The sequence below is a fragment of the Phacochoerus africanus genome, chromosome 2 (genome assembly GCF_016906955.1).
Source record: "Phacochoerus africanus isolate WHEZ1 chromosome 2, ROS_Pafr_v1, whole genome shotgun sequence".
Taxonomy (NCBI): domain Eukaryota; kingdom Metazoa; phylum Chordata; class Mammalia; order Artiodactyla; family Suidae; genus Phacochoerus; species Phacochoerus africanus.
Genome location: NC_062545.1, coordinates 18,278,094 through 18,305,997, shown reverse-complemented (window position 1 = coordinate 18,305,997; position 27,904 = coordinate 18,278,094). Strand labels below are relative to the sequence as shown.

General features: G+C 39.3%; 1 long non-coding RNA gene across 2 annotated transcripts in view; it reads left to right on the top strand.

The window, feature by feature from the left end:
* The first annotated feature begins 7,463 nt into the window (after positions 1-7,463).
* Positions 7,464-27,904, top strand: part of LOC125120983 (uncharacterized) — a 34,274-nt gene continuing 13,833 nt past the window's right edge. Inside the window, exons 1-3 of one of the 2 annotated variants that reach the window (XR_007133366.1) lie at positions 7,464-7,565; positions 20,310-20,352; positions 27,101-27,185. This is a non-coding gene — a long non-coding RNA (uncharacterized LOC125120983). Of the gene's footprint in view, positions 7,566-17,462; positions 17,626-20,309; positions 20,353-27,100; positions 27,186-27,904 lie in introns of those variants that run through there. The other variant, XR_007133367.1, reaches the window with a different exon arrangement.

Below are 27,904 nucleotides of genomic sequence, written 5' to 3'. Positions count from 1 at the left end.
TGTTTATGCTTAGAATATCCTTCATTCCTTTCTTAGCCAGGAAAAATCCCACTAATCCTTTATAGCTAAACTGCAATGTCATTTTATCTTGGAAGCTTTCCATGCCCTCAGGAATAATTAATATGTTTCATATTTCATCTAAATTTTAATATCTCTGTATTCTTCCATAAATGTTCAGTAGCTACTATTTCTCTTGAAATTTCTCCATAAATACAAAATATAAAATTGTCCTTTATTTTAAACGGACTAATATTCCATTCGAAGCCTCTTATAGCTCTGACAGTTCTGAAAACTTGACTGGTTCCTGAAAGCTTGTTATTAATTTCTTAACATTTTATATTCTGTATTGTGTTTATATTTAATACTCTGTCTAATTTAAATTAGATTGCCTACATTGTTAATAAGACACAAGTCAAATGTATAAGTCCTAGTCAGGAATCTAGGCAATGCCAAATCAAGTGACACTATGTTTTGAAATAAGTAATCAGATTTTCATGATCGCTATATAACTATATAACTATTCAGCTTTTTAGATGAGAAACTGGAATACCATAATCCCCAGGAGATTTTTCTAATCTTATTTCTCTTGTCTTTTTCTCTCATTAGTCTGTGAAATAGTTTCACATAGAAGGATCTGAGATCCTCGTTTGAAACTTACGGTCTAAAGAAACTGTGATGGAGTAAATTAATATGAAGTAGTTATCATGTGCTGGGTTAAAGACCTAACTATCTGTTTTCTTTTCTTCTTTTTTTTTTTCTTTCTTTTCCTTTTTCTTTTCTTTTTTATTTTAGCACCCACAGCATATGGAAATTCCTGGGCCAGGGATTGAATCTGAGCCATGGGTCAACCTACACCAAAGCTGTGGCAATTAACATTTCTATCTTTCTTTAGACTGGAATGCATTCAAGTGGGAAAGCGACTTGAGTTTATCTTAAGCCATATTAAAATATTTACTACCAGTTGGGTAGGGTTATCACCTACCAGAACAGACACCAGCTCAGACTGATCAGAAGCCAGTCATAAACATCACAAAGAGCCGCCCCAAGGTGTGCCAGCAGCATGCCGGACTTCATCAGGATAGGCTACAGATGCGGCTACATGTTCCTCAAGTTCAAATGACAGGAGCCCTAAATTGTCCATTTGCCCCAATTAGACGGACTCCAGTATTCCCTAGAGCTTATCTTGCCAAATATACCAAAGTCTCCAGAAGTTGCTTATTTGTCCAAGGATCATCCGTGCCTTTGCTGCTGCTCCACATGTCCCATGGGCGCCTGCTGTCAGGTGCGCCCCTAGAGGCGAGCTCACCAAGAGTTTGAATAGAATTGAGCTAAGAAAACTGGTTTCCTAATGTCATTCTAAACATTTAAGGTCACTTTGGGAACTCCAAGAGGCTCTGAGTGACCAGATATACGGTTCAGAATTTCTGAGATGAGGTGGAGCTATGGAAGATATACGGAAGGAAGGAAATGCCAAAAGCTGACCCTGTAGAGATAGATGGTGAATTTAGACTCAGCCTAAGAGGAATGTGAAAACTAGGAAACTTAAAACTGAGAAGTCTGAAGCTGAAAACTAAGAGCTCGGATAGGTTGGTCAGAAAGATTGTCCTGGCCTCTGGAATGGATTCAAGTCATTCGCTGGATTTCATACAAGAAGAAATAAAATTCACTGTGGCTGCAACATGACAGTCCAGCCTATTTTGTATAAAAATTGCTCTGTGGTTTTCACTTAGTCTGAGGTGCAGGAGGTGGGTTATTTATCTTTTCCCTAAAGCAGTCCCTCTATGAAAAACACATGATTTCAGTGTGTATTTCCCAGTGGAGACCCTGGGGAGACCTCTGGGTTTCTCCAGGGTGCTAAGGCTGGCCCCTTGGCAGGGCACGTCCCTAGTTCCAGTGGTTCTTCCTCCGTAGCTGGTAGAAAACCGTCTTCCCTCCCAGTGGCTCCTGTGCTACGTGTCCTTGTCATCTCCTGGGCTGTGAGCCTGTGGGCTGCTTTGTCCATCTGCTCTACTTCCTGCTTTACACTGCCCCATGGAGTAAAGCCCCCACAAGGTTTGAACTCCTGAAATATGACAACACCAGTCTAACCATCATGTGGTCTTGAGTGGGAAAAATCCAAGAGCTTTGTCTGTCATCAGAGCATAAGTAGAAATTACGCTCTGATCGTAATATTCAGGTCAATTACAGGTACATTTACTAGGCTTAGATGAGCCATTCAAATCACTATAGCAGTTCCACTGGAACCCACCTAAAGCCGCATGATTTTCTCTCGACATGACTAGGAGTTTCGCTCTCAGCCTCCGTCCAAATCTCTCCCCCCGCCCCCCGCCCCCTTGCAGGGGTCAGTCTGACTTTGAACTCAAGTGTGTATCCTGGTCAGAACCACCCCCTCCACCTTTCTTGCATGGGTCCCTCCAGCCTTAATATGTTGTATGGGCCCTGCTTCAATTTCACTTTCTCGAATGAATTGCCATGGTGTGAAATATATGTGTATGTTTAGCTTCCTCTGCACAATTACCTCTTCAATGCTTCTTCCTTCATGCTTCCCTGGGCCTATTACTCATCCTCCTACCTCTGTCCTGCCAACGGCCCCAACAGCTCCACTCTCCCCCTTTCAATCTCATTTCAGAACATTCCAACAGCTTTTTTTTTTTTTTTTTAAAGTTATTCCTTCTCTGTGACCTGTTCTTTATTTCTGTCCTGTTTCTACCAGGGTCTCTTGAGACTTCTACGTTGAGAACAGAGAAGAAAAGCCAAGTTACCTTTAAAATGGTCCAGGTGCTTTCCAACATCCTCATTCAATACTCTTTACTCTTTTCCAAGAGAGGAAAGATTGAATTCATGGAGGCTTAAGGAAAGAGATGTATTTAGTGACTTGACTAGGGTACATGGCTGGTAAGGAAGAGAACTTAAACGCAGAATCTCCATGATTCCAGATCTCCTGCGGTCTTTCCATCACACAGCACTGCCTCCATGATACTTTTTCTATTAACACAAATGAATTTTAAGTGAAAGTCCCCGAAGACGCTAATACATTCAAATGCTATTGGCAGTCCTCTGAAAGACTCTACACGGTACTCTTTCAAACTGCACAGAGGTGATCCCTTAGCAAACAATCTCTTAGACTCCAGAATTCTGGCAATGGGAAGGACCCAAGAGAGGATTTATATTTGAGGCATCTGGGAAGCTGCTCAGCTTGCACCATGAGCTCCCGGATGCCAGGCATCCTGAGAATCCATCCTGGCTCTGTAAGATGTCTGGAGATGACATGAAGAGACCCTAAGAATGCATGGAAGGACAGAGATGTCTGGCCAGCCTCAGTTGTGTAGCCCCAGCTGTGCAAGTCATCCCAGCTGAGGGTCCAGACCCATGTGGAGCAAAACACCAAATCATTTCTCTGGAATACCACTCAAATAGCATACTCACGAGTAAAGGAATTGATTGGTGTTGGTTTTAGCCACTAAGATTCGAGGCGGTTTGTAATGCAGCAATGGACAACCGGGACAGGATTGAATTGCTATTGCCATTAAGTAAACTAGTAACACTACTAAAATAAAAATATAATCCCCTTCGAACCAGAAATACCCATCCTTGGAATCTACCCCAGGAAAATAAAAGCGCCAGTATATAGGACGTATGAACAAGAATGTTTATTACTGCACTTTTGTTGCGGAATTAAAAACAAACAAAAAAAAAAAAACGGGAAAAAAACAAACCCCACCACTAGAGGAATATTGAAAATATTATAATATGTGTTTTAAAAAGATTAGAGTTTTCTCAGTTTTCTTAGAGGGATTTCCACAAAGTGAAAGAAAAATGAAAAAAAAGTGTGTAAAACATAATCATATTTTTGTAATCCAAAGAAGGAGGGGAAAGTCTTACAAATACTATGGTATATGCATTCCATATTTCGTTAAACCTGAGATGTAAGACACATAGCAATTTCAGAATCTTAGGAGGAAAAGAGGCGCCTCTCAGATCTGATGTGATACAGTGTGTAAACGCGGTACATGGACTGAATAAAAGTGCCAGGTTGTGAACACAGCTTGGAGGCCTCGTGTTTGGAATAAAAGATGAGAAAAGAGGTAGGAAGACAAATAAATTAAACAAGTCTTAACTTTAAACACAGACACACACACACACACACGAAAACATTCCATTTATATAAAATGTGAGCTAACAAAGAAACTCGACTGAAAAAGTGGCTTGTGTCTAAAATTAACTTGTGAGAATACACATGAAAAATGTCAAATTTAAAAAAGCAAATTATAGAGTGATAAACATAGTATGTTTCTATTTTGGAAAAAACAAACCAGTGGCATACGATCACATCCTTGTGAGCATGGAGAAAGCTATGGATACTCCAGGTTGAGTATGACTATTCTTTACATTGTTCCACTGTGACAAGAATCAGTAGCTTTTGATTTAAAACAAAAACAAAAACAAAAAAACCCTAAATAAAATTAAAATGGACAAAATTTGAGGGGCCCCCAAAAAGGACATCATGTTACCATATGGCTAACTAGAAATGGGGTACTTTTTATTTATGTCCAAGGATCTTTGTCAAAACCAGTATTACCATTTCTGGTCCATAAGAAAGGATCTGCTGATTCTCCAGTGATTGATTACAAAATTTAGCCAGGCAGTCCACATAGTGTGTGTGTCTTAGTCCACTTCTTAGTCCATTGTCAACATTCTTTTCTCCTTTTCTTTTTTTGTTTTAGGGCTGCACCCCCGGCATATGGAGGTTCCCAGGCTAGGGGTCAAGTTGGAGCTACAGCTGCGGGCCTACACCACAGTCACAGCAACTCAGGATCCAAGCCATCTGCAAACTACACCAGATCCTTGACCCACTGATCGAAGCCGGGGATCAAACCCACATTCTCATGGATACTAGTCAGGTTTGTTTCCACTGAGCCACGACAGGAACTCCATTGTCAACATTCTTGTCACCATAATTACTTCAATTTTTTGGGCCACGACCACAGCATGCGGAAGTTTGCAGGCCAGAGATCAAACCCATGCCACAGCAGTAATAACACCGGATCCTTAAACTGCAGGACCACCAAGGAACTCCTAGCTTAAATATTCTTAAAAATTACCATTAATCATCCAAAAATTTAAGGCTTTATTCATATCCTAACACTGAAAAAATGCTGTATTGCAGTTAAGAAGAGATAAAGCAAAATTAAATCCGTCTTAAAATCAAATTTAGTTTGGGTGTTTTGGTTTTTTTTCCCCATCCCTGAAGGTAACAAAAAGATTACTAGAACTGGCATCAAGAGAACCCCAGTGGTCTGGCTTTCCAGCTCTGCATACGCATGAAGAAATCCTTTCACTCTTGGAGGCTCAGTTGCTCATTTATAAAAGAAGGGTGAAAACTCTAGCCATGCATATTTCAAAGACTTTTAGGAAAATTAAATGAGAAAATGCGGTTGAAAACATCTCCATGACTTCTGCCACATAAGAGTACTTGCTAGATTCCAAGTGTCTTAAAGACACAGAGGAAAGAGAAAAGGAGTGAAAATCAGAACCTAAAGGTTTTTGTTTTTGTTTTTTTTCTCAGTCACCATGTAGCTGGAGGCCCATGGCCATTCCACATCACTGCTCGTCGACTTAATTTTTTCAGCTGTCAAATAAGCTGATGACAAGCACTGATCTCATCTGGTACTTTATTTCTGATATTTAAAGAAAAAAAAATCCACTAGTCAAATTGATAAAACTTCTTTAAATTTCTGAAATTGTCTTTCGTTTTTGGGACGAGGAGAATTCTTAAATTCTTAACCCATCTCCATAAAGCTAAACATTATCTTAACTGAATGTACTTCATGGGACATTTAGGCACCAAAACTATTTCTTTAGTACCCAGTGATAATGAAAAGGATTTCACAAGGTCCAGATAACGAATGAAGACAAATGTTTCTATAATCTTCTCTCTATAAAATACACAATCTTCATTTATCTTCAGGGATGACATCTGTTCCTTTAAAAATATTTCCGTTATTAGATGCGTTTTAGTGTCTGACTGTGCCTCTTCAAGATTCTTACATCTATTATAAACTGTCGAGCCCTCAAATCTCTCAGCTGAGACTCAGTTCTGCTGACTCCCTGCATTCCTCCTGCTGATTGATGGGCTTCTTTCTAATGGAGCTGCCGAAAGAGCAAAATGCACAAATTGTACTTTGCCCTGATTATGACTATGGTCCAATAGCATTCTTGTCAACTACTGTATTTCACTTCTGCCTCTGCTCACTGAAATGATTCGTTTTATAATTAACAGTGTGTTTCTAAATGAATATAAAATATAATTGATCCAAGCTAACTTTTGAGGGGTTTTGTCTTGTTTTTCACAAATTCAACATCCATCTTGACACAGTTTTCTAGGTATCACTCATCTGCCAAAAACATCCAGTGGCTCAGACTAGATACCTCTGTGATGGTTAATTTGATGTGCCAACTTGACTGGGTCATGGGGTCCCCAGATATTTGGTGAAATATTATGCTGGATATACCACTGAGGGGGTTTCTAGGTGAGATTAACCTTTGAAACAGTAGGCTGGGTAAAGCAGATTGCCCTCCCCAATGCGGCTTCCAATCAACTGAAGCCCAAAATAAAACCAGAAGGCTGGGTAGGAAGGAATTTCAGGACTGAGCTGGGTGTGTTTGAAGCTGAGGGTGAGTGCAGTTTTAGCTCACAGATGGGACTGAAACCACATCTTTAGTACTGAATAGCGGGTATTTTTGAGGAAAGAAAAATTCCTTTCAGTCAAGGATTATTCCTTATGGTGTAAACTTTTTGCTATTTCTATTTGGCCAGCAATGCCTAGAACCGTATTAAAAGACATGGTCACCTCCTCACACACCCTCAACCCGTCCTCGCAACAACCCTCTCAGCACCTTCCACGACTGCCCCTCCTCCTCTCCCTCCCACTTTGCACTTCTGCACTCCTCTTCCAAGGACAGCTCAAAAGCTTTTCTTTTATGAACCTGGCTTCTTCACCCAACCCACAACAAATTCCCTCAACTTCTCAGTAGTAAGTTTCTTTTCTTTTTTCTTTTGGTCTTTTTAGGGGTGCATCTAGGGCATATGCAGGTTCCCAGGCTAGGGATCTAATCAGAGTTGTAGCCACCGGCCTACACCACTGCCACAGCAACACCAGATCCAAGCCGTGTCTGCGACCTACACCGCAGCTCACGGCAAAGCTGGATCCTTAGGCCACTCGGCGAGGCCACGGATCGAACCTGAATCCTCGCGGATGCTAGTCAGTTTCGGCTAAGCCACGAGGGGAACTCCAAGTTTTTCTTTACATCAGGAATTGCCAGGAGGGATTTTAGGGGCCTCTCCTCGCACGAAGAACCCATCCACCCCAGTTCCCCATCCCCATCCCGTCTGCGCAGGCGCTCCTGTGAGGCGCAGACTACGCCTGCGCAGTGGCTGCTCTGCCTCTTCCTTGGCGGCGCCCTGGGGAGGCAGGTCCTGACTGGTCCTTGGCTTCAGGGACAGCTCGCTCCCTGAGTAGGTCCTGCAGAACAAGACCTGCTGCAGTCGGAGGATGCCAGCCGGGGTAACTCTCCTTTCTCCCTTTACCTTTGCCTGGGGAAATCTTCGGGGCTCCCCTTGACACGCCTCTCTAGTCCCCGGAGGCGGAGCCTCCGCTCTCGGTCACTTAGATGTTATACCATCCAGGCCCTGAGACACCTTTTTGGGCCCTGGACAGCTGAGACTTTAATTTCCCTTCAGGTGGGATTCCCAAACCCCCAAACCCAGAGTCAGCTCCGCTGGCTCTGTGTCCCTCGCCACTGACGTCAAAAGCGCTTTTATAACTTTAATTTTATTTTGTAATTAAAGAAATTTTAAATAGTTTATCTTACCGACACAGTTCAGTCCGGGTTCTCTGTGTATATTAATGATGTAGACCCAGTAGCCAAGAATTTAGTGTGTTGCTTATTCCCAACGACAGGAGTCAGAATACGGTCATTCTTTTTTTTTTTTTTTTTTCCTGAGTTGAATTGGGTTTGCTTGACATCTGAACTTCCTTTTTTTTTTTTTTTTTTTTGCTTTTTAGGGCTGCACCCATGGCATACGGAGGTTCCCAGGTTAGGGGTCCAATCCGGGCTACAGCTGCCGGCCACAGCCACAGCAACTCGGGATCCGAGCCACGTCTGCAACCTACACCACAGCTCAGGGCAACGCCAGATTCTTAACCCACTGAGTGAGGTCCGGGATCCAACCGCAACCTCATGGTTCCTAGTCGGATTCGTTTCCACTTTGCTACGACGGGAACTCCTGAACTTCCTTCCTTTACATCATTCTTCTTGACACAACTATTACCATTCTGTTTCAGGCTAGTCGTTGTACCCAGTCATTAGACTTAAGTTGTGTATTTTTGTTTTCTCTCCTGCTTTACCATTAAGTTTGATATCGCTTCAGATTTTAGCCCTCTCTTTGTTTTGTAATACTGGCCAAATCAGTTTAATTATTTACAAAATGGCTCGGAATTTTAAAAGCACTCATCGTGTTCAGGACTCTGAATTTGTTCCCTGAAACTTACCAAAGAAGACTTAAAACAGAAGCAACCAAGAAGTTCTTTGTTTTCCTTTACCTCGTTCTATTCGATTGTGTCAGAAATAAGATGAAGAATGACAGCAGATCTCACTCATAAAACAAGCTGAAAATTCAGAGACTGTGAGTTCTGGCTCTGGATTTGACGTTCACATATTTATAACCCCAGGGAAATTATTTAAGCTTTCTCTCTGGTGTATGACACACTTGTCAAATCATGTAGGATTTATGATAAATGTCATGTGTGATATTATAATAGGTGCCGAAAAATAAATGTGGGCTTATCTGTTTAGCAAGAGAGAATAAGAGGCAAATTCATGTATTATAACAGTTGTTTCCAAGTTCTAAAAATGAACAGGATCAAGTTTTTGACCTTAAAAAAATTCAAATATCTGAGGTCCATCCCAAATCAACTACGTCTGCTCTTAAAGGAGATCTCCTGATGTAGAGGCAGCAGGGAGACCCCTGGAATCGCAGGATGGGCTTGAGAACTACTCCTGCCGTGGACACTTACCATCCATCTTTCAGAGAAATTAGTCCACACTTTTGTCATCCTGCCTAATTTATCAGTAACTAATGAAAGATGACCATGTTTGAATAATTGCAGACATGCCAAATTTGGAACCCATCTTGTTCACAGCAAGATCTAGGCTGTCAGTATGTTCGTGTACCCTTTCCTGGAACCAGACACAGATTTTATGTAAAGCAATTAGTGATTACTCTTTATTTTAAATGAAACTGTAAATAAGTGGAAAGAGGAAAATGGGGTCAGTGTTTTCAATTATATAAGTTTCTGTTGTATATTTCCAAGCCCCAGAAAAATTGGGTGAAGTGAAATGTAGGCAAATCATTATACCACCTAAAAGGAGAATCTTTAAAGAAGAACCTCAGAGGAGGAAGTGTGACTTTGCGATTAGGACACAGTGAGGTGCTTCAGCAAATTCACTACTTCTTAGATAACTTTGTTGCAGAAAAAAAAATATCCCTCAAAGCAAATTTTTTTTTCCCAAAAGATGTATTCTTATTGGCGGGATGGGGGGAGGGGAGGTCTAAAACATAGCTTTTACTTTCTCCTATACTTTTGAAAATAAGCAATAGTTCTAGGATAAACAATTGAAATATCTCATTTCCTGTATAAATTGATAATTTAAATATTCTAAATTGCCTTTTAGACAATTCCTTTTAATTCACTTACTCCAAATTGTTTCAATTGGGTATAGCATTTTAAAGAACTTAGCAGCTTAACTGTTTTCAAATACAAAAGAGCTATTCTTCTTTTTTTGCTTCTTAGGGCCACACCTGGGGCATATGGAGGTTCCCAGGCTAGGGGTCCAATGGGCGCTTCAGCTGCCAACCTGCACCGAAGCCAGGGCAAGTTCAGATCTGAGCCTCGTCTGCAACCTACACCACAGCTCATGGCAACACTGGATCCTTAACCCACTGAGTGAGGCCAGGAATCAAACCCACAATCTCATGGTTCCTAGTCAGATTCTCTTCCTTTGTGTCATGATGGGAACTCCCAAAAGATATATTCTTAAAATTTTTTTTTCTCCAGAAAGTATCACCCCCCCAATCCTACTTTTTTGTATACTCTTTTTTTCCTGCCACTTCCAGATAATACTCTTGAGTTAGTGACTTAAGGGGCACCAGGATTTTAATCTCTTCTGATACAACGGAATGGTGGATTGTAAAGCATATTTATAACAGGCAAGTTTAGCTGGGTCAAAGCTCTCAGTCCTTCTAATCCCCCTTCCCAGATCAAAGGTTTATCTTGCAGAAACTGTGTTCCTCTAAATAACTTTGTCAGTTAAAACTGGGACTTCTATCGATCTCTTGGCTTATGGACAGAACTGTTTCTTACAGTCATAGGAATCTTAATGCAGCGTTTCTTTAGGTTACTTCCTGAATATCCCCAGAAATCACCTGTTCATCTCCTTTCCCAAAGTATCTCCTTTGCTTCAGGCACCCCATCTGGCATATTTACTTATTTATTTATTTATTTTTATTATTTTTTAAAATTTCAGGGTCATACCTGCAGCATATGGAAGTTCTGAGGCTAGGGGTCAAATCAAAGCTGTAGTTGCCAGCCTATGCCATAGCCACAGCAATGCCAAATCTGAGCTTTGTCTGCACCCTACACCACAGCTCATGGCAATGCCGAATCCTTAACCCACTGAGCAGAGCCAGGGATCTAACTGGAGCCCTCATGGATACTAGTCAGGTTCATTACTGCTGAGCCACAATGGGAACTGGCATATTTCAGAATCTTTCGAACATTCCAATGTTATCTCTAGGCCATCCTGTACATAACCGCTAAAGTGATCTACTCTCTTCTATGCAAATCTAGCTGGATTAGTCTAAAAACAAACTCCCCAAGCTCCATAGCAAAGATTTTCAATAGAGGAGTTCCCGTCGTGGTGCAGGGATTAACGAATCCGACTAGGAACCACAAAGTTGCAGGTTCGGTCCCTGGCCTTGCTCGGTGGGTTAAGGATCCGGAGTTGCCGTGAGCTGTGGTGTAGGTTGCAGACACGGCTCGGATCCTGTGTTGCTGTGGCTTTGGTGTAGGCCGGTGGCTACAGCTCTGATTAGGCCCCTAGCCTGGGAACCTCCATATGCCGCGGGAGCGGCCCAAGAAATGGCAAAAAGCCAAAAAAAAAAAAAAAAAGATTTTCAATAGGTTTTGTGTCCCAACACAACTGAGGAAAATCATGTATCTCTGCTAAAACAGTGGCACATTTTCTCAGTGTTAGCGACCAGAATGGTATGCCCTCAAGTCCCCATCTACCCCAGGGCAGAGCAAGGAGGGTTGGAAAAGCTCCACCTCGTCTCAGGAATTCTGAACGGGATCCCTGTTACTCCATCTAGTCCTAATTATTCTCTACTCTTCCTTGTAGTTCCCTCCCCCCAACAAGTATAAATACATCTTCAGCATTTACAAGGAATCCCGGCAAAAGGCAGGTGCTTCCACATCTCTGTGGCTCAGTTCTTGAAGGGCATTTTGTTCTGCGGAACCCCGTGTGGGGCTCCATGGTCAATAAAGTGGAGCACAGCCTGGACCGGAGCTCATCCCACAGCCCTCCTTTCCTGTCTTCTGTGCGACTGATTTGGCCACTGAGTTCTAACACACTTCACATTCCAGGGACAGGGATGGGGCCTCGCAGGAAGTGTGACTGGGGTTTGAGGGTGGGAATCTTCCCCATAGAGAAAAGTCAATGGAATAATTCAGGATGGGGTCAGAAGATTTGTTTCAGGATGTGGAAGGGGTGTCAGTGGAGCTAACTGAGGGGGACCAGGAAGAGGGACTTATAGACTTTATCTGGAAATTCTTCCTTTTGCGCCAACTTGCCATTAAGGTAAAGGATTTAAAAATAAGATGAAATATGAAAATGAAAAATGATAGTAAAACAGATGTAGCAAAGAATAAAAAGTAACACAGTTTATATATTACATAAAATAGTTTATATGTAAGTCTCTATATAAGAGACAATGGCAACAAATATTGTTAAGCTGATTTAAGTAGCTTAAAATTACCAATAACTGCTCTTAGAGGTTACCAAGTTGGGTGGACATTTTTAGGGGAGAGTTTGTTTAGTCTGCAAAGTGTGTGCTTCTTGTTTTTGTTTTTCTATGTTTGGTTTCTGATTTAGGGTCCCTGCTAGGCATCTGCATTTGAATAGCCCAGGCTGCTAGGCCTGAATCCTTTTGTCCTGGAGCTAAAACAAAGAACTGTGGGAGCACAAACTTGGCCTCTCCTTCTTTCAGTTCACCCAGACACAACTTCTGGAATTGAGGACCAAATGCTTTTGAAAAGAATGAAAAGCAGGTCAGCAGCAGGCAATGTAGAACTCTTTTAATTTATCGAATTAAGTGAGAGTAATTGAGTCCGAATCTGAGCCCAACAGTGTGAGCTCTGGGGCCCATTAAAAGTTGACTCCAATCATCCCTCGTCTTTGCATCTGTAAGCTGATGTTCCCAAGCAAGGGCTCAATGCCCGCTGTGTACAGAAGCCAATACCATGGCACCAGCTTTTGAGAAAAGAAGGGGCTTTATTAGGCAAGGAGAAAGGAGTCAGGACTCTAATCCATCTCCTCGGTCCAGAAATTGGGACAAAATATAAGGGATTAGGGGTGTTTCAAACCTGGACCTTGATTGGCTGGTCTTGAATTTGTCCATATAAAGTGCTTGTGCTTCGGGAATTCAATCCTTATTGAGGACTTCTGCTTCATAAAGGACTCCAATGACCACATCTCTATTCTTTGAGTTTCCTAGACTGGAGATTCTTGGCTCCAGGGTCATCCTGGAGACATGGGTTCCTGTCTTGCCCCTGTGCAGTGCTGTCTCTGTAAAATAACTCAAGGTTTGATTAAGCAACAAGCTACTTAAGGAGGCAAAAGCAGTTTAAACTGGTCAGTGTTTTATGTGTAGTTTCACTGAGAGCCCTTCCTTCCATATTGAAGCAAAAGGTGTCGAACAGAGAACGCTACATAGGTACATGCTATAATCCTGAAGGCTGCATCTTAAAAAGAGAGAGACAGGGCCAAGATGGAGCTAGTTATGCTAAACCCCATATCACCAAACCAAGACCTAATTACAATTTCAGGTCTCTGAGAAATAGAATCTTAAACCAGCCAATCAGGAATCACCGGATCGGCATTAATTAGATAATCTACTAGATAGATCCCTGACATCTTTTAAAGGAAAGTAATCTTGAAATAACCAATCTGCTTTTTTTGCCTTATATAATGTCCTTGTTCTCTCTCCCTTCTGCCTGAAAAAGTCTTTCATTTTGTATAGCTCCTCAGAGCTCCTTTCTGTTTGCTGTGTTGGATGCTGCCTGATTCATGAATCACTGAATCAAGTTAAAAAGATATTTAAAATGTACTCAATTGATGGAGTTTGCTTGTGGCACGATGGATTAAAGAGCTGGCGTTGTCTCTGCAGTGGCTTGGCTACCGTGATGCAGGTTCAGTCCCTGACCTGGAAACTTCCAAATGCAGCGAAAAAAAAAAAAAGTACTCAGTTGAATTTTGTTTTTTAATGTTGCCTACTCTCATCTAGCATTAAAGCAGTTAAATTATTTTGGAACAATATTATCACTCATTGTTGTCAGATTACAATCTCACAAACAGAAAAGCAAGACATGGGCATTTCTGCTTACATCACCCAAGCTGTGCCAATTATTTCCCCAGGAAACCTGGGGACCTTTAGTTGACAAATACTGTAGCATGATCCCACTCATGGAGCCCATTACAATACATCCCAATGACACATCTTCTGCCAGGACCAAATTTAACATCTTAATAAGCCAAGAAATGACCCTACTCATTGAGGCTTCCTTTCTTAAAACCCTAAATGTCACAGCTATATTTTAGAAATAAATCCTTCCCCACAGTTGTCATGCTGAAAGCCTTTACCAATAACACCACAGACCCCAAAAGAGTACATTGATGGGATCTTCAGAAAAATTCCCCCATTACATTTGGAATGTAAGCATGGGTTGGCTTTTAGTAAAACTTTTTAAAAGGGCTGGTGATTGTTAAAGGAAAATTCCATGACACTTGCTAGAGACAGTAAGGAAGACTATTCATAAAGGGACCTCTGCAATGCGGACTTTGTGGTAGGGACGAGAGATAGGGCTCAACTCCATAGGGCTCAACTCCGAGAACAAGGCCATGTGGGGATTTATAGCCAAGGAACAGAGTGGGGTCAGTGGACGGAAAATTACTAAGAGGAAACATCAAGTAGAGGAGATTCTTTTTCACCCCCTTTTTACTGCCTTTTTTTTTTAGGGCTACATTTGTAGCATATGGAATTTCCCAGGCTAGGGGTTGAATCGGAGCTATAGCCGTCAGCACTGGATCTGAGCCGTGTCTATGAACTGTGTCCCAGCTTGTGGCAACACGGGATTCTTAACCCACAGAAAGAGGCCAGGGATCAAACCTGCATCCTCACAGAGACTATAGTGGGTTCTTAAACCACTGAGCCACAGTGGGAACTCCTTGGAACTTTAATTGTAGGAGTGATGTAAGGCTTAGTTTGAAAGTGTCCAGAGAGTGTGTGAGTTTGCTTCTGCCATATCTTTGGGGACACTGCCAACTCTTGATCACTTGAAACTAAATTTTCAGATAGAGTTTTACCACACAGGAAGTAGGCATGCCTATACCACACCTACCTGAATGTTGAGAATTTCGGGGGAACCTGTGTTTCCTCTGACACTCAGAGCCAAATTTGAGATGCTTGCTAACTCTCTCCCTGTGGTGATAGTTTTCTATTTGACCCTGTTACTAGAGGTTATCATCCTTTGGAAGTTCCAGTTTTATGTGAAGGTCAACTGTCCAAATCCCCACTCTGTTCAAAGCTCCAGATTATGTATCTCTTTAAATCCCACATTCTAGGCTCCCAAAGATTGGCAAATACCATGGAGTGGACAAACACTCCAGCATTTATAGGACACTCTAAATTCATACTTCCTTATTATTTTTGCCCTTCCTGTTATTTGTACTTTTCTGCTAGCTCAGCCATGCTTTATAAAATACTTAAAGTTATACAACAATTTTCCTTTCTTCTGAACATTTAGTCTGCCATATTGCCTGCAATGGAATTTAATTAATGTCTTTTAAATCTCACTCCAGTGAAGGTAGGGAATTTGATTCTGGTTCTAGCAGCATGACCTTTGGTTAGTTTTTATTCTCTTTGTGTCAAAGTAACTCCATCTATGAAAAATGAAGAGGTTGGGCTAAATTAACTTTATGGATCCTTTCAGCTGTAAATGTCCATGACTCTTAGATGCAGTAATTCTGAATTCTATAGGAACTTCAGTACTTCAGTGTGTTATTAATCACATTCAGGGATTTACTTTACATCAGCAGGGATGAGATTGTTCTACTCAGAAGAATAGTTATTCGCTGACCTAAGTGGCTCCATCATTTTCTCTCAGCTAGTGGGAGCTCCTTTTATCTTTATCTTCCTGTACATGTGATTGATTATTATTGTAATTTCGCTTTAAAATATTAAAAGGGTAAAAGAAAACACACCAAAGTAAAAAAAAAAATTGGTCTTTTTCTTCACTTGGATTTGAATAGTACTCAGAAGAAGTAAAATAAGAATGTTGCATCCTTTTTTTTTGTCTTTTTGCCATTTCTTGAGCCGCTCCCCTGGCATACAGATGTTCCCAGGCTAGGGGTCTAATTGGAGCTGTAGCCACCGACCTACACCAGAGCCTCAGTGACCCACACCACAGCTCATGGCAACGCCAGATCCTTAACCCACTGAGCAAGGCCAGGGATTGAACCTGCAACCTCATGGTTCTTAGTCGGATTCATTAACCACTGCGCACGACGGGAACTCCAAGAATGTTGCATCCTTAAAAGTAAGATATTCCATAACTACTGTTGATGCCTTTACAAAAATTTTAAGATATGGTTTGGATTTCTCTAAAATAACTAGTCTTAGAAATTCTCCTCAAATTTCAGATAACAGTCAGGGATTATTATATATTTAGCAGCTTCAACACTTTCAAAGCCCTTCCAAAAAACAAACTATAAATTGGCTGCAGGCACTGAAAAGGAAAAATCCTCTTGAAGCAAACGCTGTGTTTACTACCGAGAACCCATGAATCATAGAGAACAATATAAACCAAAAGTGTGTTTTCCTTCTACTATTTGAAGTTGTAGGAGCAACTCTGTGAACTTGAAGAAATGAAATACACTGAGACAGTATAAAATACATTATTCAGTTGCTTGCTGCATAATGTGATTTAAATTGTTTTCCCTTCCATTATCCTTGGCTCTTGGGCACGGCAGTTAAGGCAGATTTATGAGGATTTCGTAATTAACAAGTGCTCCTTTTCAACAAAGAAAGTAGCCTCATTTGGGGGAGGGTGGAATCTTTCTCTGACCTTCTGAGCTTCTCCATCAACACCTTTGCTTCCATTCAATCTGTGACTCCATTAACTTTAAAAGCAAATTAGAATCTAGTCTCTTTAACTGTACTTACTTGACTCAAATCAAAAGGCGCTCAATTTGTTTGCTTCTAGGATATATTAGTGCAGTAACAGCATCTAATGTAAATAGTATAACATGACGATCTAAGACAACGTGGGTTCGGAAAGATTTTTTAACCTGAATTATGGTCAGTGTCTAAAGGGCATCCCCATAAATCCTTAAAAGATCCATTTGGCTCTGTTGGTGTAGTAATGAGTTGGTCCCATCACAAAAGTAAAAGTATAAAAGTTCTTTTCTCCAGGGTGGTTGTAGAAAAATCTACTTATTTTCAACAAATATGAAGAGCTCTGGAAGGAAGTGATTTATCTACTTTTCCTACCCTGCCTCTAGCATGCCCACACCTGGTACTCAGGCCCTGACGGCCCTGCTGGCAGGGCCACAACTTCAAAATATGAGAATGAGATGGAAGAGTCTTCTGACTGTCATGATGTTGATCTGCTCTGTTCCTACACCTTGCAGTCACCTGGGGACAAGCCCATGGGCATTTCTTAAATCCCATTTCTCTTTGCTCCAATATAGGAAGCGTGATGTACATCCTGCTGTGTGTTTCATGGGATGGTTTAGTGATATAGAAACAAAGAAAAGAAAGTATTTTCAAAGAAGGGAATGGCTAACTGAATTGAATGCTGCTGAGAGAACAGAGAAGAGCCCTTTGGAAACTTGACAACTTCGATGAAGTCTTTGGTGACCTTTCAAGAGAGTGGAGGGGGTAGTCTTTTGCCTGGGAAGAGCTAAGGAGAGACAGGAAGTGAAGACCACGAGTGAAGATAACTGATAATTTTCTGTAAAGAATAACAGGAAATAGTGACATACCTGGAGATGATCCAGGGGGTCAAGGAAGTGCTCCTAGGAAAGGAAATAACAGAGAACTTTGTGTGCAGATGAGAATAATCCAGTATGCATGGAGAAACTGATGCAGGAGTGAGGAGGGGAGATTGCAGAAGTAAAGGCATGAAGAAATTGGAGTAGAGAGGTTTTGTGATTCTGGTGAAGAGGTGGATGGGGTTCCAGACATAGTACTTCTTCTCCCACTGAAGTCCAAACAAAGGCAGGCAAGTAGGTGGTACATTTTGCTCCATGGTACGGTTCTCAGCTAATTTGTAACTATTCTCTCAAGGAATGAAAGGTAGCAAAGAGAGCACCTATCCTATTTCTAAGCTTTAGTACTTGAGGCTCAGGAAAGAAAAGGCAGCCTCTACTTTAGAAGGGCACAGCGAGGCAGTATGAACTGGAAGCCTTAAAAGTATTTATCAGCATGGTTACTGAAATTGAAGAAGACTCCCTTTTCTACATGCAAATGCTTGGGGAAACAAGAAGTGAATGAATTTGAGATAAAACAGTAAGATAAATCCAATAGTGTTCTAGGTTTAATATTTTAGGAAGATCAGTTTTTCTGACAACAGGGAAAGACTGCAAGAAGGGAAGACCAAAACATTCCAGAAACTTTAGGGAACTATAGGAAGAGAAATATAAAAATGTTACTAAAAGTGACTAAAGGAAGCAGAGTGAGATAGACACACTCTATGCCTAATTAGAAGGTTGATTTATGGCAATTATATTCAGAAATATTATTTTTTAAAAAGAATTTGCAAAATTATTGTTAAATGCACTGGGAAGTATAGGCTTGGTTAAATTTTTTTATTTAAAAAAAGAGGGCATAAAATAAAAATAAAGAGGGTAAATTCTAAACATCTTAAAAGACTATGAAAATTAAGTTAGTATGGTATTGGTCTAAGAATAAATTGATGAATGGAACAGAAACTATGGAATAGAAACAGACCCCCAGATTTTAAAATGTTCATAGTACAAACTGGTGGAGAAGGAAGGACCCTTTAATATATGAGCTAAGAATTGGCTAGTTATTTCTTCTTACATTCATATTCACTCTTAACAATATACTATATACTATATACTATATACTATAAATAAATTTATAGTATATTGAATTAAAGAAACTCAAATATTTTTTAAAAATCAAACAATATAAATACTAGAAGAGATTCTTTATCTTGTTAGCTATTCTTTGATTAGGAAATGACCTCCTAACTTAAAGCAAACCAAGAGAAAGAAAGATTCAACCACATAAACTGTTAAATTTTCTGTTTCAAAAAAATTAGAAACTGGAGTTCCCATTGTGGCTCAGCAGAAAGGAATTTGACTAGTATCCATGAGGATGCAGATTAGATCCCTGGCCTCCTTCAGTGAGTCTGGGATACCGCATTTCTGTGAGCCATGTAGGTCGCAGGCAGGCTAGCATCCCGTTTTCCTGTGGCCGTGGCATAGGCTGGCAGCTACAGCTCTGACTGGAACCTCCATATGCTACGGATGTGGCCCTAACAAGCAAAAAAAAAAAAAAGATAAAATTAAAAGACAAACCGAAGGTCAATATCTTAAATAAATAAAACACTCATTAAAATCCCAGTAAGTAAATGGACAAATGTATTAATAGTGTCAACACTGTAAATAAATAAAACACTCATTGAAGTCCCAGCAAGTGAAAAACTACAAATTATTTTTAAATAGCTGAAAAAGTAACTAGTAATCAAAGAGAGGTACATGTAAATATTGATATGCTAATTTCAGTTGTCAAAATATAAAAAAAAGGTTTTTTTGTGTGTGTTTTGTCTTTTTCAGGCCGCACCCGTGGCATATGGAGGTTCCCAGGCTAGGGGTCAAATCAGAGCTACAGCTGCTGGCCTACGCCACAGCCACAGCAACGTTGGGATCCTTAACCCACTGAGTGAGGCCAAGGATCGAACGTGCATCCTCAAGGATAGTAGTTGGATTCGTTTCCGCTGAGGCACGATGGGAACTCCCCCCAAAAAGGTTTTTATATTACTTAGAACTTGATAAGATACATACACATTTGGTGGAGGGAGAATTGGTAAAATATTCACGGAAAGTAATTTTAGCAGCATCTGTATGTCTCAACCATGTTAACAATGTATTTCCTCTTCTAGGAACTTAACTGAGAATATCATCAAAAATGTGAACAAAGAGGAATGTACTAAAATGTTTATTTTTATGCCTATTTCAATTAGTGGAAAAATTCTATGTATACCTATAAAAGCGAAAAGGAAATGAAAAATTTAACAGCGGTTATCCATGACTGATGAAATTATGAATAAGTACTATTTCTTTTTCATTGTCTCTTTTCCAGATTTCACTGCTGAGTATGTATTTCTCTTTCAAATGAGTTTAAGAAAAACATTTTTTTAAACATATGAATGTGTCAAAAACCCCATCAAATATGTACAGCTCTTATTCCTCTTGTTGATATCGCCTAATCACAGGTTGATTAAGGAAAAGGAAATGCTTAGTCATGGATGAAAGCACAGGATAGCAAGAAAAGATATATGTCTATAAGAATTTCAATAATGTTTTAGAGTTCCTGTTGTGACTTAGTGGGTTAAGGGCCCCACATAGTGTCCATAAGGATGCCGGTTCAATCCCTGGCTTCTCCCAGTGGGTTGCCACAAGCTGTGGCATAGGTTGCGGATGCAGCTCGGATCCAGCATTGCTGTGGCTGTGGTGTAGGTCAGAAGCTCTGATTTGATCCCTAGCCTGGGAACTGTCATATGCTGCTGGTGCAGCCATGAAAAGAAAAAAAAAAGTGTCAAATTTTTTATATTTACTATTTTAAGAAAAAATACTTACCTCCAAACTTAACATATAATTTTAAAGATGGAAAAATAAAACAGGCCATTTCTAAAAAAATTTCTTTTTATTTATTTTTACAGAAAGGGAACTGCTTACCCTCTACTAGACCTACAAGCATTCTGTGTAAGTACACAATTCAATCAAATGTATTTATGCACGCTTATAAAAATTGCATCAGGTATATAAATTATGAAATAAAATGCCCTATGTAAGTTAAATGTGTAGACCAAGCATTTAAGAAATACTTCTTTTAATATCTTAAGTGTGATAATTCTACCGTGTGCACACTGTCCAGCTTAAAACTCATAATTAGAATCTAGTCAAGCAAATGACAAGGCAGATGCCTGGAATACAAATGTGTAGTTTATCCTTATATAATTAATTTATGATAACACTTTGCTGTAAAAATTTTGAAATAAGCCCATATATATTTCAAAGACTCATTTCTATTATAAATGGTTTCACAAACAACACAATTTTATATTTAATTTAATTTTCATTATTATCTTCTGGAACAACTTTTTTTTCCCTGAAATATTAAAGAAGAAAGATGTTATATTGGGTATATAATTTACAACAACAGCAGGATCTGCTACTTTATTTTTTATAAGATATTTATTTTCTCATATTTTAAAAAATTCACAAGCCATTGAATTCATTAGTGAAATATTTTTCCTGGTTTCAATGCATCGGCTTTATTTTTGAAATTCTGGTTATGTCCAAATTTATAACATGTGTTTATTATTTTTATGAGCATCAATTTCAAGGATGATAACTAACAACCAAGCAAATATCTTTGTAATGTAAAAACAAGATCTGAAACATTTCAAAGGACAAATATAAAGAAATAACACAATAGACCGTGATCTTATTAAGACTGCTTGACAACTAGCCACGTGGAAGTTCTCGTTGAACTTTAAGCTCCTTCTTAAATCGTTAAGAATAATCACAATCATGTTTTGAGTTTTCAAGAGATTCTTCAGACCAGCAGCCATCCTTGTTCACTGTGGCTCCACTGAAATGCTAACAGGACGTGGAAGACACCATTTATCTCCATTGTTATTATCTTTCTGTCTGGGAGGTCTCTAGTTTTTATTTTACTTTGACATTTCTTTTGATTTTGGATACTGGCCATTGGTTTACTTTCTGTATCTCAACTGCTTTCTTTAATTATGGGAGACCTACACTTTTATGCTATTGCCTTTACACAGATGCCTATGGAATGTTTTTAAAAGTCAGATTATTTCAGATGCTTTCATAGTTTTTGATCAAGGATCAAGCATATGTTAACGTATTGCAGTGAAGAGAACATATAATTTAGAGCTGTGAGATGTGGGGTTGATAATTCTTTGTCACCTAATAGTTACATGACTATAAATGACTGTACAGCCTCTCTGAGCCTTTGTTTCCACATCTCTAAAGGGATAAAAATACTTATTTCAAGGCTTAGAATGAATGAGGTGCACAAAAGATAAAGTTTTCAAAAGTGCTTTGTACAGTGAAATAGCAAAACTATTGTTATTTTAAGAGTGTAATGGTTCTGACTTTGTCTTTCCTTTGCTCCTGGTTGTCTTTAAGGTTTTCCACATCTATAATTGAATCTGGTCTTTTCCCTTTGTTAAAATTAAAGTTTATGCTAAAACCTAAATGCAACCATGCTCTGAAGCCCGCAAATTAGCACATTATTCTTTCCCAATTTATCTATAGGGCACAGGCACGGTTCTAGGCAGAGGAGCGTGCAATGCAGCATGCTAAACTTTAAACAATGGAATGACGGAGATAAATTAGAAAAGGGTTAGGAAGAGCTAGTAAGAATGAGACCAGTTTTCATTTTACTTCAAAGTTCTTTGAGGCTGCTCTAATCATTCTGTGCAAAGCTGTCTCCACAATAGACAATGAATGTTTCAAAATAAAATAACCCAAAGGAATAGGCCAAGAGAGCCAGGTAACTTAAACAGAGGGCTTCAAAAGTCGTAATGACTAGGCATCATTAAATTCTACTGTATGTGTATGTCCAAATGTAATACAGTATAATGAAAGTATTCTCTTTACCAAGAAATTGCAAAAATTATACAAACTCTTTGACACAAGATTGCTAGGGTCTAGAAGTGCCTTGTGGATTTTTCCACTAAGCATATCTTTCCTGATCTTTTTAAGAGCATCTACCACTGTTCATCATTTCTGCATTCCCTCCAAAAACATTCATTAAACACCTATCATGTGCCAAGCAGTGTTCTAGGCAGTGAACACCCCACCAAATTTCTGCTCTCATTTGAACCTATGTTAAATATTATGTTAGATAACAGTAAGTTCCAGGGAGAAGAATAGGGGAGTGGGGGCAGAAGCAAGGAGACCAGTTAGGAGAGTGTTGCAAGAGATGATGGAAATCCTGGACCAGGCTAGCAATTCTCAGATTACTCGAAAGTGTCTCCCAGTCATCCAAAATGATAGCAGACATTCAATTCAGAAATGCCTATATTTATAAGACAAGGAGAAGAGGAAAGGAATTCACAGAGAAAACCAAACACAGTCTCAGAGTTCCAAGAAGTCTAGGTTCTGCTATACCTGTAAAGCCAGAAGAAAGACCAAGAAGTTATTATATCCTCATTCTCATGAGGCATCAAGGCAAGGGTATCAGCCTTCATTACTCATGTTCACTATTATCCTTAATGCCCTCCCCAGAGTAATAACATTAGAAAAAGAAACAAAAGACATATAATTTGGAAAAGAAAAAATAAAACTTTGTTTAGCCTCAGATAACATGACCGTATTTGTAAAAAAAATAATAATAATCTGAGAACTTACCATACACGTAAAAACAAAAATTACTAGAATTAATATGTGAGTTTAGCAAGGTTAGAGGATACAAGATCAGTGGAAAAAATAAATAGAAGTTTGTGTCTTTGACCCCCTTTGCCATTCCCCTGCCTCCTATCTCTGACAACCACTAATCTATACTCTGTGGGTAGAAGCTTGTAGGTTTTTGTTTTCATTTTCTTTTTTAGTTTCCTCATATAAGTAAGGTGTTATCTTTCTCTCTCTGACTTATTTTACTTAGCATAATGCCCTCAAGGTGGCCAAATGATTTTTAACAATAACACTTTTCAATAAATGGCATTGAAAGAATTGGTTATCCATATGTAAAAAAAAAAAAAAAAGAATTTGGACTTTTACCTCAGGCCACATACAAAATTAACTTGAAATGGATCATAGATCCAAGTGTAAAAGTGACCACTACAAAACTTCTAGAAGAAAATAGAGGAGAAAACCTTAGTGACTGCATTTTGCAAAAATTTCTTAAATAAAACACAGAGAGTATTAACCTTAAAAGAACATATTGATAAACCAAACATAATTTAAGAATTTTGTCCTTCAGAAAACAAAGTGAGGAAAATTAAAAAGGCAAGCCATATACTGAGAGAAATTATTTGCAAAGCATGTACCTGATTAAAAAAAAAAAAAGCCATGTATCCAGATTTTATAAAGAAACTTTGCTGCTCAATATTAGAACAACTTTGATAAAAGAGGCAAAAAGTTAACACTTTCCCAAAGATGTAATTACAAGATACAGGTTCAAGAAAAGATGATCAGTGTCTCCAGTTATTAGAGAAATGCACAGTGAGATACCACTACATATAAAAATTGGATGGCTAACATGAAGTGGTCTGACAATGACAAATGTTATAGAGGATGAGTAGCAAATCAAACTCTCCTCCATTGCCAGTGGAATGCAAAGTCATACAGTCACTTTGGAAGACAGTTTTGCAGTGCCATATTCAGTTCCTTATGGTCACTACATGACCCAGCAGTTCCCTCCCAGGAATCTGTCCATGAGAGAGAAAAGCATGGTGGCAATCCACACAGAGATTTGTGCTCAAGTGTTCATGGGAGCAGTATTCATAAAACCAAGAACTGGAAAGAACCCAAAAAGTCCATCTAGTTTAGACAAATGGTGGCATATTCTCAACCATAAATTACTGCTCAATAATGAAAAAGGTATGAATTACAGATTCATACCACATGGTTGAATCTTAATGCATTTTGCTAAGTGAAAGCAGTCAGACACAGAATACCACATATTTTGTATTCCATTTATAAGAAATTTTACAAAAGACAAAGTCATGATACAAAGCACATCAGTGGTTTCCTGGAGCTAGGATAGGAGTAGGAATTGACTGCAAAGGGGAAAGAGAACTTTCTGGGGTGAGAGAAGTGTTCTGTATCTTAATTGTTATGCTGATCCAGGATGGTATATGTACAACAGAATTCCCAAAACAATACAAGTCAAATGAGTGAATGCCACTGGATGTAAATTGTACCTAATTAAAGCTCATTTAAAAAAATTTAAACAGAAGTGTTCCTGCTGTGGTGCAGTGGGTTAAGGATCCATCGTTGCTGCAGCTGTGGTGTAGGTTGCAGCTGCAGCTTGGATTCAATCCCTGGCCTGGGAACTTCCATATGCTGCAGGTGTGGCCAAAAAATAAAATAAAAAATTCAAGCAGAAAGGAAACTTTACAAATGTATAAAAGAAGATGGCAAAAGTTGGACTAAAATATATTGCTTATCACAATAAATGATCCTGTCTTTCCCCCCTCATATGGTGATACTAAAACAAAGTCTTAGATTAGTGAAAAATTTTAAAGAATTTTTCTTTTATTCATCAATTATTTGTAACAAGGTTTATTGAAAATTAATTGCTGACCAAGAAGGCAAGTCAGGACTTGAGGTTGGGGATCTCTTGACCAAAGAGGGGGTATGGCAAAGGAGATGGGAGGAAGAGGTAGGATGGGGAACATATTTGCCAGGTGCAGGGGGGCAGGTTCTACCAGAGGTAGTCTTACCACCCTTTGGAATGCCAGGAAGTGGTGGTAACCCCATTTGGAGGATTTGTGTTTAGCTGGGGCCTGAGTACATTGGGACTGAGCTTGGCATTACAGATGTCACCAGCAGAGCCTACAGCTTCAGGTGGCTCTCAGGAGCCTGGACAAGGACATGCCACCAAGGCCGATCGAAGGTTTTAGCTTTTTTTTTCAGTTTTTTCTTTTGTTCTTCTTTTTTTTTTAATTTAATTTTATTGAAGTATAATTGATTTATAATATATTAGTTTCAGGTTTAAAGCAAAGTGAATCAGTCATACATATAAATATATCCATTTTTCCCCATATAGGTTATTACAAACTATTGAGTAGATTTTCCTGTGCTTTAAGCAGTAGGTTCTCGTTAATCATTTGTTTTATATAGTAGTGTGTATGTGTTATTCCCACCCTCTCAATTCTTCCCTCTTCCCAGTGGTTTCACCTATGGTAACTATAAGATTGGCTTTGAAATTCTCCAGTTTCTTCATGTGTAGAAACCTCACTGTTCTTACACCATGGTGGGGGAGGTGAGAGTCCCATGAAAAAAGTTTTATCCTTTGGCTCTTGGGGGTGGCCAGATTTGATTTGATTTGATTTGGAGAAACAAAGAAATGTATATTTCAGTCTCTTGGATATTGTGGAGCAATTCCTACCTGTTGTACCTTTACAGGTACCTCTCGCATCCCTGGGATGCTGGAGAAAGAATAACAATGCACAATGAATAGTGTCCCCATTCTCAAGTAGCTTGTAGCTGATGGGCAATACAGCTACATAAATAGATAAGAAACAGCTCAGTGACAGAGGTTAGTGCAGGGCACTGCGGAGACATGGAATACACAGTGGTTCCCTGCTGTAGCTATTCTGTAAAAGCAGGAGAGACCCTCACCTAAATTTTGGTTAGGATGTCAAGACTGCTAATGCCACACACACCCTGAGAGGCTATGAAAATTTTATTACTGACATAAAATTGAGGTCTCTGGGGAGAAGAGAGACACTGGCTCCTCCAGCAGATTGGAAATGGCTTGAGAGAGGAAGGAAAGGAAACTAACTTCGGATTTTTATTGTGGTTGACAGTTGGGGCAGTGGCGAGAATTCTTGAAGGCTGCAGAGGTTTGTGTGGTTTGAGTCTCTGGCTGGATCCAAAGGAAGAAGCACCTGCTCTTTTTTTTTTTTTTTTTTTTTTTAAATCAACCTTCCTGGCTGTGGCACACCCGGGAGAGAGGAGTGAGGCTTAAAAGCTGTTGACAGTCAGACATCCAAACTGGAGTCTCACTCTGTATCATAATCCCTGATCCAGTTTGAAAGAAGTAGGGTCCTCTAAAAGTTAGGAAGCTTTCCTGGAGAAAATAATGCCAGAAAGAATGTGACTATTAAGAAAGGCATATTTATCAACTCATTTATTATTTTTTTGTCTGCTTGTAACTATAATTGCAAAAAATTGAAAAATATAGAAAAGTATAAAACAGAAATTAAAACTCACTCATAAGCTCATCATCCTAAAATAACAACAGTGACCATTTTTGTACATTTCTTTCCTGTATGGATTCGTTAGGTTATTAGAAAAAAATGAATTATAAAAAATAACGTGTCTTTTATCTGGTATGCTTTTCAGTACATTTATTCTTTTTTTCTCAGTGAAATCTCTGTGTAATTGTTATTCTCAAACTTTTTCCCAGAAAGTTAACATTTCTATTCAATTTTGCTTCCCCTCTCTGGTTATGTTTTAGCCCATTCTCTTGTTTTTTTAAAACAGAAGAATTGAACCAACTGTATGTGTTTTTAAAAGTTGGCACATCGATGTCTCTTTGTTAGAGAAATGCTATTTTCACCACATGCATTTTCATTTTGCTGTCAAGGAATTCCTGGAATTCAAGTCTGACCTTTCCTGTTTGATGCCTCTAGGATAGCTAAGAACCACCGCAGGACCAAACACTTTTACACCACGCCACACACACACACAAAAAATGTAATGTATATTTGGAAATCCACATAATCTTACCTCTTTCATATTTCAGGTGCTTGTCAAATTTGAAGACAGGACCACAAACATTCTGGTTCAAAAATTTCAAGGTGGTTTAACAGTGCTGCCTCTAAAGACAGGTAGAGTGGGCTTTGCTTATCCCCATACCTCTCACTTTCCAAACTCCTTACTTTTATACTTCACGGTATCTTTTATTGCCACAACTCAGGAGCAAATAGGAAAAAGAATTCTCTGTTATGTCTTGTCGCCTATTCTTTCTTGGTCACCTTTCTTTGGCTGTATTCTATTTAGTAAATATCAACGCACAGAGTCAGTGCCACTAGAAAATTAGCGAAGTTAGCTTGGTCATAAGGCAATGGTGGTCATGGCCTTAGTATTTGCAAAAAAAGCCCTCAAAAGTGCAAGGACCTTTAAAGACCTTGGTTCTCACGGTGGTCCCCAGCAAATCCCCTTATGTATGGCTTAGCAAAAGAAGGCTGACCTTGGATCATAGACATATGTGAACATGTTTCCACTTTATTTGATTCATTCATCAGATTCATTTGTGTGACATACACAATATAAAGGTAGCAGATGACACTTATTTTTAAGGGGGAAATGCATTTTGGACTCTTTGTGGAATCATCAAGCTGAGTGTTTTCTGATATTTTTGCAGAACACAAAGCCTAAAACATCTGCTATTGGCCCTTTACAGGAACAGTTTGTCCATCCCTACCCCAGGCATCCATGTTCACACAGAGAGAAATGTTTATTTATGCCAAAATTTGTTAAAAATTTAACATTATAAGTAAGTAGCATTATAAGTAAGTAGATTAATTAAAAAGTCAGTTATTGGAGA